General features: G+C 43.2%; 1 long non-coding RNA gene across 1 annotated transcript; it reads left to right on the forward strand.

Annotated features, from left to right (window-relative positions):
- Window positions 1-96: 96 nt before the first annotated feature.
- LOC110213909 (uncharacterized) lies at window positions 97-11,234 on the forward strand. The gene is made up of 3 exons (XR_002326156.2): window positions 97-192; window positions 4,192-4,269; window positions 8,662-11,234. It is a non-coding gene; the product is annotated as an uncharacterized LOC110213909 (long non-coding RNA).
- The last annotated feature ends 697 nt before the right edge of the window (window positions 11,235-11,931 follow it).

Genomic DNA, 11,931 nt, shown 5'->3' on the forward strand with positions numbered 1-11,931 from the left:
TGCCCGGCCCTAGTCGGCCTCCGCCTCCTGCGCCCTCCCCGCCCCCGCCCCCCGCAGCGGCCAGATGTGGCCCCACGCCCCCGGCCCCAGGTGTGCCCGGGCCGGCGCCCCCAAGGGAACTGCGGGCTGGCCGGTTAAAAGCAAAACAAAACAAAAATCAGAGCCCAGGGGAAAACAATCGGATTGGAAAAGGTAAAGGGGGGCGGGGGAGACCTCCCTCTTTCCCCCAGCCTTTTCCTAAGTCTCGAACCCCCTCTCCCTTTCCCCCCTTCCTCGCTATTTACTCTTGCTTCTCGGCCCCTCGACTCCCCCCACGTCCCCAGCCAGAGGCAGGCAGCCACGCATGGTCCTGCCTTTCTCCCGGGCTCACTAGAGGGGGTGATGAGGAATCTTCTAACTCTCCTCTTGCCTCATCTCTCTGCACTCCCCCCCAAAAAAACCCAGAGGAAGCAAGTATTCTATGAGAAAAAAAGAAAACGTTCAATGAAAAAAAAAATAAAGTTTTTCAAGCCGTGACCTAGAGGTTAGCCCTTGAAATCCCCCTTAAACAGACGAAAATACCCTGTGCTTGCCACCCCCCCCCGCTCCCCTAGTCCGACCTTCCAGAATACTCCTCCTCTAAGCCCGTAAATCCCTTCAGCGTTTGACCTGCCCGGAGAAAATCCAGACCCTAGCCCGCCACCTCCGTCTGTCTCTGCCTCCCCAAGTCCTTATTCCTCAAAAGCAGCCACGGAGAAAGAGAGAAAAGAGGAAGGAAGGCGAAGACATCCCCCTCCCCTTCTCACTGCCAACGCCGCTGCCCTTGATCGTCAGCCCGAACCCCCAGCAGCTCCATTCAGAAACTGCCTCATTCACAAACAGCGGGAGAGGAGGAAGCAGGCAGAGAAGAGGGTCTCTCCAAGAGAGGGAGACAGAGAGGAATCCGGGAAGGGAGGGAGAGAGGAAGAGAGGAACTGGGTGGGGGAGGGGGATGGCAGAAAAGGGCTTTGTGGGGAGGGAGAGATCTCCCCGGGGGTTGAAGGAGCAAAGCGGAAAAAGATACTGTCTGTGGGAGGAAGATAAAGGGAGAAAGGAGTATGTGTTTTCAAAAGAGACTTGATGCTCCATAGTGGAGGAAGGGAATATATTGCAAGTCTGAGAAGTCTCCACTGAGGTGAATTTTAACTTGGATTAACTTTCAGCTACCACCCAAATGTTTGAAACCCACAAGCCTCTTTCACTGCCGACGCCAGTTCCAGGCTGAATGAGACCCTTAAAAAGGTTGCCAAACAGGGCAAGCACTTTTGGGTCCAAGCAACCAGCCTGTTTGATCACTGTACCATCTCTCTATTTTGTTGCTGGCTGTATCCTGTAATCCATCATCGGGTTGACTATTTTTAGTTCTCCCAAAAGAAAACATCCTTCTCCAAACCTTTGCCTCATTCAGGAATTCTTTGCTTTCGAAAGTCTTTGAGTGTCATTCAGATTTTACATAGCCGAAAGAGCTATGTTACTGGGTAACAGAGGAGGTTAATGCTATGCTCACCCACCCCCATGGTTGTGGATCATGGCCACCCCTGAGGATTAGAGAATTGTCACCTCTGCAATCAAACATTAAAAAAAAAAAACCTACTATGTGCCAGGCATACAAAGACAGAAATGAAAAGTCTCAGCCCTTTAAGTAGGAAGTTGGGAAGGGAGAGGACAAGGCACAGGTATAAGTATATGCAAAATAAATACAAGGTCATTTTTTCAAGCAAAGGCACTGGTATTTGGAAGTCTTTGGGAGGAAGGTGATGCTTGAGCTGGGTCTTGGAGGATCTAGAGGATTCTGAGAGATGGAGGTAAGGAGGGAGTCCATCACAGGCAAAGGGGACAGTGAACAAAGGCACTCAGGAGGAATGTGGAGCCTCATGTCTGAGGAAGAACAGTAAGAAAGCCAGTTTGGCTGGCCTCTAGAGTTCAGGGAAAGAACTAGAGCTAGCTAGGATTTTGATTACATCTTTTAACACAAGATTTCAGAGATCTTGCATGAGAGATCCATGATTAAGCCAGTGCTTAAGCAGCTAAGCTGGTAACCCAGACCATTGGCAACTCAGACCTCGGTCCAGACACCTTGTAGTTTTCAGATCCTAGAAACCCTCTGGGTCACAGAGCAGGAAGACTTTTGACTGAAAGACAAAGACAGGGTTAAGAACTAAGGAAAAACTCAGTCTTTGTTCTAATCCCATTTAATCTGTTTTGAGAAAGTTACCTAGCCTTGCCTGAGTTTCCTCATCTGGATTTTGGGTATACTATCTAACCTCCATGCTGGCAACTTCAATATTTTATTTGACTCTATCCCTCTTCCCCATCTCGAATTTCCATTTAATCAGTTACCAAGTTCTGGCAATTCTCCCCCTCCAATATCTTCTTGAATTCATCACCACCTTTCTACTGCCGCTGCTATAACCCTGCTGCAAGGTCTTATTACACCAGCCTGCACTGCTGCCACACCTCCTAATTTGTCTTCCTACCTCCATTCTCTTCCTAGTCAAATCCCATTATGCGGCTGACAATTATGCTTATACAGATCTGACAAATGTCACTCCTCTGTTGAGCACACTCCCATAGCCTGTTGAATAATCTGGGTTTCAAGGCCCTTTACAATGACACTGTTCCTCCTTCTTCACTGAGGCAGCCAAACATTTGCTATGGTCAAGCATTTTCCGTTTTGCACCATTGCTGATGCTCCCTGTGGTTCTCCAGCTGTCCCAGACTTTCTTCATTTCAACCCAGATTTCAAGGCTCAGCTCAAATGCCTCCTCTTCCAGGATAGCATTTTGCCTCTTCTTTGTAGAACCCTAGTTATTATAGAGCATTGCAGATTTGTACGTTTCCTAGTGCCTAGAACAATGCATTGCACATCGTAAGCATTTAATGAATGGTTGCTGAATGAATGAATGGACGAAAGAAGCAATTTGAGGACATTTGGTGCTTGGTAATGAAAGATCAGGCCCATTGCCATTTTGTGGGATATGTATTTTGTTGTCTTTAAGCATTACAAAACTAAGACAGTTACAAAATTGGTATAAGATTGACTCTTCCTGAGGGCAGGCTGTGTTATTTGTTTGTGGGCTCTTGGAGCAATCAGACACAGTCCATGGCATCAAGGCTCACAAATCCAAACAACACAATTCACACCAAGCCTGAAGTAGGGTAGGTAGTTAAATCTCTTGGTGGGACTTTCTTGTCTGAAGCACTGGGAACTCGGGCTTCACAGAAGCAGCCAATGTTCTAGAGGGATTTGGAGGAGGCTGGGGACACACTGGAAGCTGTCTAGGAAGACAAGAGGGAGGCTGTTTGGGGGATGGGGGCAGGGTGAGCCCCAGGCACAGAGCCAAGTGGGAAAAGGTGATAAAAGGGCACAGCAAGTCTCAGGAAGAGCACAGAAATAATTAATAATAACTTGGATACTCTCTTTCAAAGAACTCAGAGGATCAGGTGGGACCCAGAGAGGTAGTATGACAAAGCACTGAATGTGATGATAAACTGGACTGGTTTTAGAGAATGAAAAGGCAACTTGATGAAGGAAGGGAAAAAATCCTAACCAGTAGAGAGATGAATTTGAGAGAGGATATGAGAGAAGGAGACAGCTCAGCCTGGTCGTAGGACCCTGGAGCGGCAGCTTCATCTAGTCCCACCCCTTCATTTCAAAAACATATATCGTTTAATATGATTGTACATGTATAACCTACTCTAGATTGGAGAGGGAGGGAGAAAAAATTTAAAACTCAAAATCTTGTAAAAGGGAATGTTGAAAACTATCTTTACATGTAGTTGGGAAAAATAAAATGCTGTTGGGGGTGGGGGGAAGCCATATATACAGAACTGATTAAACACGACCAGATTAACACCACGTAGTAAGCAGAACACACAGTTAGACAGGCCCTGGGGAGTTAACAAGAGTCAGCAGTCCCAACAGCTTCCTGAAACAACCAGAACTGGAGCCAGTCTGTGAGATCTGGTCTGAGAGCATACTCTGTCCTGACATCATCACAACAATGGGAACTATCTACAGACTTCCGTCTGGAAGCATCATAGACTCTGAGTTGAAAGGGACGTTAAAGGTTGCCTAGTCTCACCCTGTCTTTTTAGAAGTAAGCATTTCTAAATCGGGGGCTATCTGTATTTCAAGCCAAGCACTTACTAAGCACCTACTGTGTGTACTAGGTGCAGGGGACATGAGAACAAAATGAACAAGGCCCTGCCAGCCCTGTTTTACAGATGAATGAGCAGAAACCCTGAAAGGTGAGTGGATCTGCCTATGGTGGCAGGCGTTGGGAGCTGATGACCTTTGGGTGTTTGGGAAAATGGGGTAAGCAACAGGCAAGAAGGAATGAGGAGGATGGATTGGAAAGGGGATGGAAGGAAGACCCTGCTTCCTGCTTCTGATGACAGAAATATTACCTGCTGCCATCTTTGGAGTTGGAGTGTAGGCCCCTGATGGAGGCACCTAGTGAGGATGGGTTGTATTTAATTAAGTCATAATCACCAAACCAGCTCAATGGGAAAGGCTATCTGGAGTGGAAGGTCAAAAGCCACAGCAAACCTCAGCCACTGACGCTCCAGGGCTTAACCCAGAATGCTCTTTTGTCATTGTTTACTCTCCATTTGGGGTTTTCTAGGCAGAGGTATTGGAGTGGCTTACCATGTCCTTCTCCAGCTCATTTTGCAGATGAGGAACTGAAGCAAACAGGGTTAAGTGCCTTGCCCAGGGTCTTCCTGACTTCAGGCCTGCACTCTGTGCACTATGGCGCCACCTAGCTGCCCCCAGAATGCTCTATTTTTCCTTAAATAGTGTAGCTACATGTAGTCCTGGAAGTGAAATCTTTGAGAATCAATGGCTTGATTTAAGATTAAAGGTGGATGGTGGCCAAGCCACTATGGCAAATATTTAGACCCATGATGGGCTCTAGTTGGAACATGTTGGTCAACATGTAGGTCATGTTGGAAACCTGGTGAGTTTCTGGGCGTGCTTAGTGGAACCGAGCTGGGTTGTCCCTTCTTTCCACTGGGCACCTCCATACTTACCTGCTTCTTCCTAGCCATTGGCTCTCAGGGCTCCTAAGTGGAAAATGACTGAAGATTGTCCTTTCTTGGGAGCTGCCATTTCTGACTTTGCTAAGTCAATGCATGCACACTTTTGAGCCCTTTCTAAAAGCTTTTCTGTAGAAATTCAGTCCTGCATACTCATTTTTGAAGACAGTCTACTGGACTTGAGACTTGTATCTCATATTATCTTTTTTTTTTATTAATCTACATAAACCAAGGTTATAAAAAAATGACATTTTCAGTGCCGTTATTTTGGCTTAGTGCCTTCTCCTCAAACATACCTTCATTCCTGAAATCCAGAACCCCTTTTAAGCAACTAAGCTGACACTGAGCTGTTTGTATGATCAGATAATTAGTCATCGAACTGCAAAGTACTCTTTCTATGCCCTCGATTTTAAATCTATTTTTGTTACATATTGGACCTACTTCTACCAACAGCTGTTTTTATTCAGTTTTACATACAGCGTAATAAATCTCTGCTCCAAATAAAGAGTCCTTCTGACTTTCACAGTCAGTGGAGCTTCATTGTTGGGGATGTGCTTGGATTGATGTAGCTCATTCACTTCCACACCTTGGTGATACTCTCTGAGAACTGCATCCATGAACTGATCTTGGCTGATCCCCGAAAGAAAGGCCAAAGTTGGGGTCTTTCAAGCGTAATCAGGTCCATCAGAGCTCGCAAAGCCTTTGAGAACTCAAGGTCATTCCCATATTTATTAGAGGACATCAGTAGAGAAAGGTACCCATTGACTTTATATATACTACAATACAAAATATATGTGCATATGTGTATGCATGTATGTATGTAGGTGTGCGTGTATGTATATGTGTGTGGATGTATATACATACATATACATATGTATATAAAATACTGTGTGGCTATAAATATTTTAGAATAAAAATATATTTGACCCCAGAATTCTTAACCAAACAAGACATAGAGGCAATAACAAATGAAATAATGGAAAACCTTGATTATGTGAAATTGAAAAGTTTTTGCATGAATAAAATCAATGCAAGGGAAGCTATAAATTTTTTTTTGGGGGGGACAATGCATTAAGAATCTGAGAAGGAGCTGATATCAGGAACTAATATGAATATATGAATGAGCCGTTAAGTGGTCAAAAGAGGTTTTCAAGAGAATTACAAACTATTTTCATAAGATTATCCCAATCATCAGTAATAACATTAATAACAGAAACAACTCTTAGACTTTACCTTACAGCAAACAAATTGACAAAGTTTTTTTAAAAGATGGAAACAAGGGCAGCTAGGAGGTGCAGTGGATAGAGCACAGGGCCTGCAATCAGGAGGCCCTGAGTTCAAATCCAGCCTCAGACCAAACACTTGACACTCACTAGCTGTGTGACCCTGGGCAAGTCACTTAACCCCAATTGCCTTAAAAAAAAAAAAGATGAAAACAGCCAATGTTGGAGGGGCTGTGGGGAAACAGGCCCTAAATGTACTGTTGTAAATTGGTCTAACCATTCCAAAAAGCAATTTGAAATTATGCTTAAAAAAAGGTGGGGCAGGGAGAGGGATAAGGGTAGAAATGGATGACCCAGAGATCCCAATGCTAGGTCTTGACCATCCCCACCCCCAAAAGGAGGCTAAAGATGGAAACACCCTATCCTCTATAGCAAAATATTCATAGCAACCCTTTTTATGGGAGGAAAAGACTAAAAAAACAAAGTAGATGTTCACTGATTTAGGGAACAGGTGAACAAATTGTAGTACATAAATGGTATAGGATATTAATATGCCATAAGAAATGGTGAGTATGAAGAGTTCAGGGAGGTATTGAGGGGCAAAGGGGAGGACATATGAACACTAAAATAATGTCAAGAACCAAAACTGACTGACAAGCTGAACAAAATGCATCTCTCCCCCTCCTTTGCAGCGGTGGGAATCTGGGGCTGGGGGTGGGGGCCTGGAATATGGTGGGCACTGTCAGGCTTGGCTGACATGTTATCAGTTTTGCAGAACTGCTTCCCCCGCCCCCCCCTTGTTCTTTGTTACAAAGGAGGGTTTATTAGATAGGGGATGGGAAAGGATTCTTCAGAAGTGAAGGTGATGTAAAAACCAGCAAGATCAACAAGGCAATTCTAACCATACTTTTTCTCATGTCACAGAAGCACTAAGGCTCTGCCCCATGTCACCTATTAGATTGCTGACAGATAAAGCCAGGGAAAGAATGCTGACTTTTCTTTCTTGTTGCCAAATCTATATGAAGTCAAGAGTAGAGGATGTGATTCCAGAGATAAAATTTCATTCTAGATCTGCGCTCCTTCCTGTCTAGTGGAAACAGCAACTGTAGCCAAGCTGTCCCATTTCGTGGGACTCGCCACAGCATTTATGGGATTGGAGATTTGGGATTATTCTTGAATCATACTGTTCTCAGGCACTCACCATCATCTTTAAACAGGTGAAAACAAGTTAAAAATGAAACCAAGGCACAGGTGAGGGATATTGCATTTGTCAGATTTACGCACGCGCACACACACACACACACACACATTCATTGGTTTTGAGTTTTTTTTTTTTAAAAAAGATTCTGTTATAAGGAATGGCCCTCTGGGAGGGTGAGTTTTGTAGGGACAGCAATATAGAATACTGGACCTGAAGGCACAAGCCCTAGGCTCACATCCGGGCTGACAACTAACCATGGGACCTTGGACAAGTCATCTCTGATCCTGTTTCATCGCCTGCAGAATTACTCATACCTCCAGTACTTAAACCTTGCAGGACTGTTCTGAAGTTCCAAAGAGATACTGTACAGTCTGTGCTTTGCCAATGTTAAAGCCCCCTATAAATGCCAGTGGTTATTATTTTTAACCTATCACTCATCAGGTCAGGCTTATTCTGGGGCCAGGAATGGTTGGTTGATCTAAATGCCCTTTTTTTTCTTGCTTGCAAGATGGTCGCTTATATTCAAAATATAAGATGTTATACAAACACAGCCAACTTTTATGTATCTGAATTAATGGGGGATAAGAGCAGAATGGATACATGAAGTACACAGACATGACATATCCTTACTTTGGCCACATTTTCAACTTTCCCTTTTAAGAAATATTTTATCATTTTAAAATGAATGTTAAAATTGGGGTTTTTTTTACATGTAACTGGGGAAAAACAAAATACTAAATTAAAAAACATCTTTTATCAAAGCTACTAAAAAATTTCCTCAGCCAACTTGATGATAGCCAGTGGTAATATTTAGGTGATGAGAGAAACTACTTGAAGGAAAAAGGAAGTGGCCTGAGAAACTCGCCACCAATCTTAGAGGTCTTTGGGTTTACTAAATACAAAAGATTTTGTTAAGGAAGCCCTAGTTTCCCCATCTGTTTCCAGTGTGCCTCTGTAGGCTTTAAAAAGCTAGGGGGTCATAGCTTGTAGTGCTCATTCACTCAATCCAACCCTCTAGGTTTACAGATGAGGAGACTGAGGCTGAGAGGTGACTGGTCCAGGGCCACATAATGAGCAGAGTGAAGGAACAGACTTAGGATCTGAACCTCAGTCTTTCGACTTCAAAGCCAATGCCCTTTTCATTACATCACAGTTCTGCCCTGTTCCTTCTCTCAACAGGAGGAAGCCTACTAGAAAGAGCTGTCACATGGCAAAAATGAGATGCTTTGCCCCTCTTGATTGAGGGTACTGCTCGGCCTCCTTTCCCCCTCACTCGGGCCCTTGTGCTGACCCTTGGCTTCCCAGGGCCTGAATGGAGTTCCCATCCAGGGTTATCTTCCTCCGCCTGATGCCCTTTTCTTCTTCAAGAGTCAAACCTAAATGAGCTGCCACTCAAAAAAGGATCTGAAACACGTCCACACTAATGTATGAAAAACAACTGCTTTGCTTCCAATCTACACTTTAATCTGAGACAACCCTTGGAACAACAGTCTAGGGCAACCATTATTGGGCCTATGTGGGAAATCCTTTTGGGCAGGAGGCTTTGCCAACGTGGTGCCTCCTGTTTTTGTGCTTCAGAGGGAACAAAGGTCTCCCTGAGTCACTGTTAAAGGCCTGAGTCACAATCGGAGGCCAGCCTCCTTTTCAAATCAGTGGGTATTCCACAGTGGATTGCTCAGACTCAGCTGCTCTCACCGCACCCCAAAACCAGGTTGTAACAAGTGATCTCCTTCCAAGTGTTTTCTCATTCTGTTTTTCTTCCTTGGTCATTTGATGGTGGGACCACTGGGCAAATGAGCCTAAATGCAATCCAGTACCCTCATTTGTTGTTAGAACTCGTGGAAATGAAATGACCAATAAAACCTTGGTCTTCAGTGACATAAGGAAAAAGGAAGCTGCCAGTCTTGCTTGGCTGGGATAAAATCTCAATTTTTTTGTCTGTTTTGCCAATTTGTTCCTCCTTTGTCTATAAAAGAAGTTGAAACAAAAGAACCTATTAGCTTTAAAAGACACTATGGCCTTAATCATTCCTTTTTCTAGGATTTCTCTTTTTTAGTGGCTCTGTGTTCTTTCTGAGGAGGGTTCTTTCTTTCCCTCCCCCCAAGGTTTGATATACAGAGAAAAGTATTTTTAGGTTATTTCTCTTAATTGCTTTCGCAGTGCTAAAAATAACATGGTTCCTAGAAGGCTGCCCCAAACACAAGTCAACTCGACAGGGCCACTTCCCTGACCACAAAGGATGACCAGGACCTTCCTCCACAAGCAGCGTTTCCAGTCCAGCTGATGAGAGCTGGTCTGTCCCCGACATTAGATCACAGATTTAAGAACCAGAAAACACCTAAGAAATCATCTCAAGCCTCTTCATTTTACAGACGAGCAAACGGGGGCCCAAGGAGACATGATCTGCCCAATGTCACACCAAGGTGAGATTCTGAACCCATGCCCAGAACCCATGCAGGCTTCTTTTTGTGCCTTGTAAAATGCTGCCTGGCAGTTTTCAGAAGAAATCCAAACTTTCTGTAGTCATATGCAAAAGTGCTCTAAATCACTAATGATTAGAGAAATGCAAATTAGAACTCTTGAGGTACCACTTTACATCTATCAGATTGAAAGAAAAGGAAAATGTCAAATGTTGGAGAGAACACGGGAAAACTGAGACACTCATACACTGGTTGGTGGAGTTGTGAACTGATCCAACCATTGTGGAGAACAATTTGGAACTGTGCCCAAAGGGCTATAAAACTTTGCATACCTGTGACTCAGCAATACCATTACTAGATCTGTATCTCAGAGATTAAAAAAAGAAACGAAAAGGACCTATATGCACAAAAATATTTATAGTAGCTCTCTTTGCGGTGACAAAGAATTAGAAATTGAGAGGGTGCCCAACAATTGGGGAATGGCTGAAAAAGTTGTGCTATATGATTGTGATGAAATACTACTGTGTTGTAAGAAATGACAAGCAGGGTGATTTCAGAAAAATCTGGTAAGATTTATATGAAGTGATGCAAAGTGAAGTGAGCAGAACCAGGAGAACATTGTACACAGTAACAGTAATATTGTATGATGATCAACTGTGAATGACTTGGCTATTTTCAAAAATACAATGATCTAAGACAACTGTGAAGACCTTACGATGAAAAATGCTATCCACTTCTAGAGAAAGAACTGATGGAGCCTGCATGCAGACTGGAGCATATTTTTATTTTCTTTATTCTTGATTTTTTTGGTCTATGTTTTATGGCTAATATAGAAATATTTTCCACGACTGCACACATAAAATCTATATCAAATTGTTTGCCTTCTCAGCAAGGGGCAAGGAGACAGAGAATTTGGAACTCAAAATTTTAAAAATCAAATGTTCAAACTGTTTGTAATTGAGAAATTTTTGTTTAAAAAATAAAAAACCAAAGTGATAAAATGTTTTTTAAAAAATGCTGCCTGGGCCTTAGTCTTTGGAAGGAGAGCAGAGTACTCACAACCATTTCTGGAGAGGTATTACTCATCCACATGACTTGTATTTTTTTATTTTTCAATAAAATTTACCCAGGTCAAATATTAAATACCACCAAGAAAAAACATTAATGTCAGTTGGAGCAGTCCTTATGCTCAAAAGGATGTTTGAGATTCAGTAGACTAACATACTGACTTTATTTCTCAGGGCTGTTTTTACAGAGCTTGGACATGAATTTGTCATTCTCATCTGGTCTAAAACAAGACAAATGGGAGCTGTAAACATATCCAAACTTTGTTTTATAGTCAGTTAAAAGTACTCTGAGACCTGAAATTTCGGATGGATTCACAGAGATGAACAGAAAGCTAAAGCATCTTAAAAAATAACAAAAATTATTGTCGTAGAGTGATTTTAGAATTCAAAAGAAAATCAAACTAAAACTCTTGACTCTTTAGTCAACAGCCCAATTGAAAGTTTCCTTCTCAGGTTTTACAGCGTCAGCTCCAGTGGACATCTAAGCGCCAGTCACCACAGCTCCTTTCAGTGGACATGCTGAATGGGTGTAATTGCGCTCCACTGAGCTCCCACTTCTGCCCCATTCTCATTCCCACTTTAGACAATAAACTTGGTGGCAGCTCCAAGTCTTAAGAGACAAGGTCTGACCTGTGTCCCTTGAAGAATTACTAGTGCTGTTTCTCAACAGTATGATGGGAAATGGAAGGGTACATCCTCCTTGCAAAAACAAGGCGCAAGTTTCATTCTACTACAATAAGGAAAAGTTGAGGAGACAAGCACATGAAGACCCAAGTGGGGCACATTCTCACCAACACAAATAAAAGGCCATGTGGTCAGTTTCATATGCTTCCATCAATTAAAAGGAAATTTTATCTTACGGTTATGTCCAAAGGGAAGAAAATCATTCTTGCCTTCTCAGAAGGCAGAGCTAATGCAGAGACCAAGAACCCAGGCCTCATAAAACTTTTCTACATCTCCTA

The sequence above is a fragment of the Phascolarctos cinereus genome, unplaced genomic scaffold, assembly GCF_003287225.1.
Source record: "Phascolarctos cinereus isolate Bilbo 61053 unplaced genomic scaffold, phaCin_HiC Scaffold_3;HRSCAF=262, whole genome shotgun sequence".
Taxonomy (NCBI): domain Eukaryota; kingdom Metazoa; phylum Chordata; class Mammalia; order Diprotodontia; family Phascolarctidae; genus Phascolarctos; species Phascolarctos cinereus.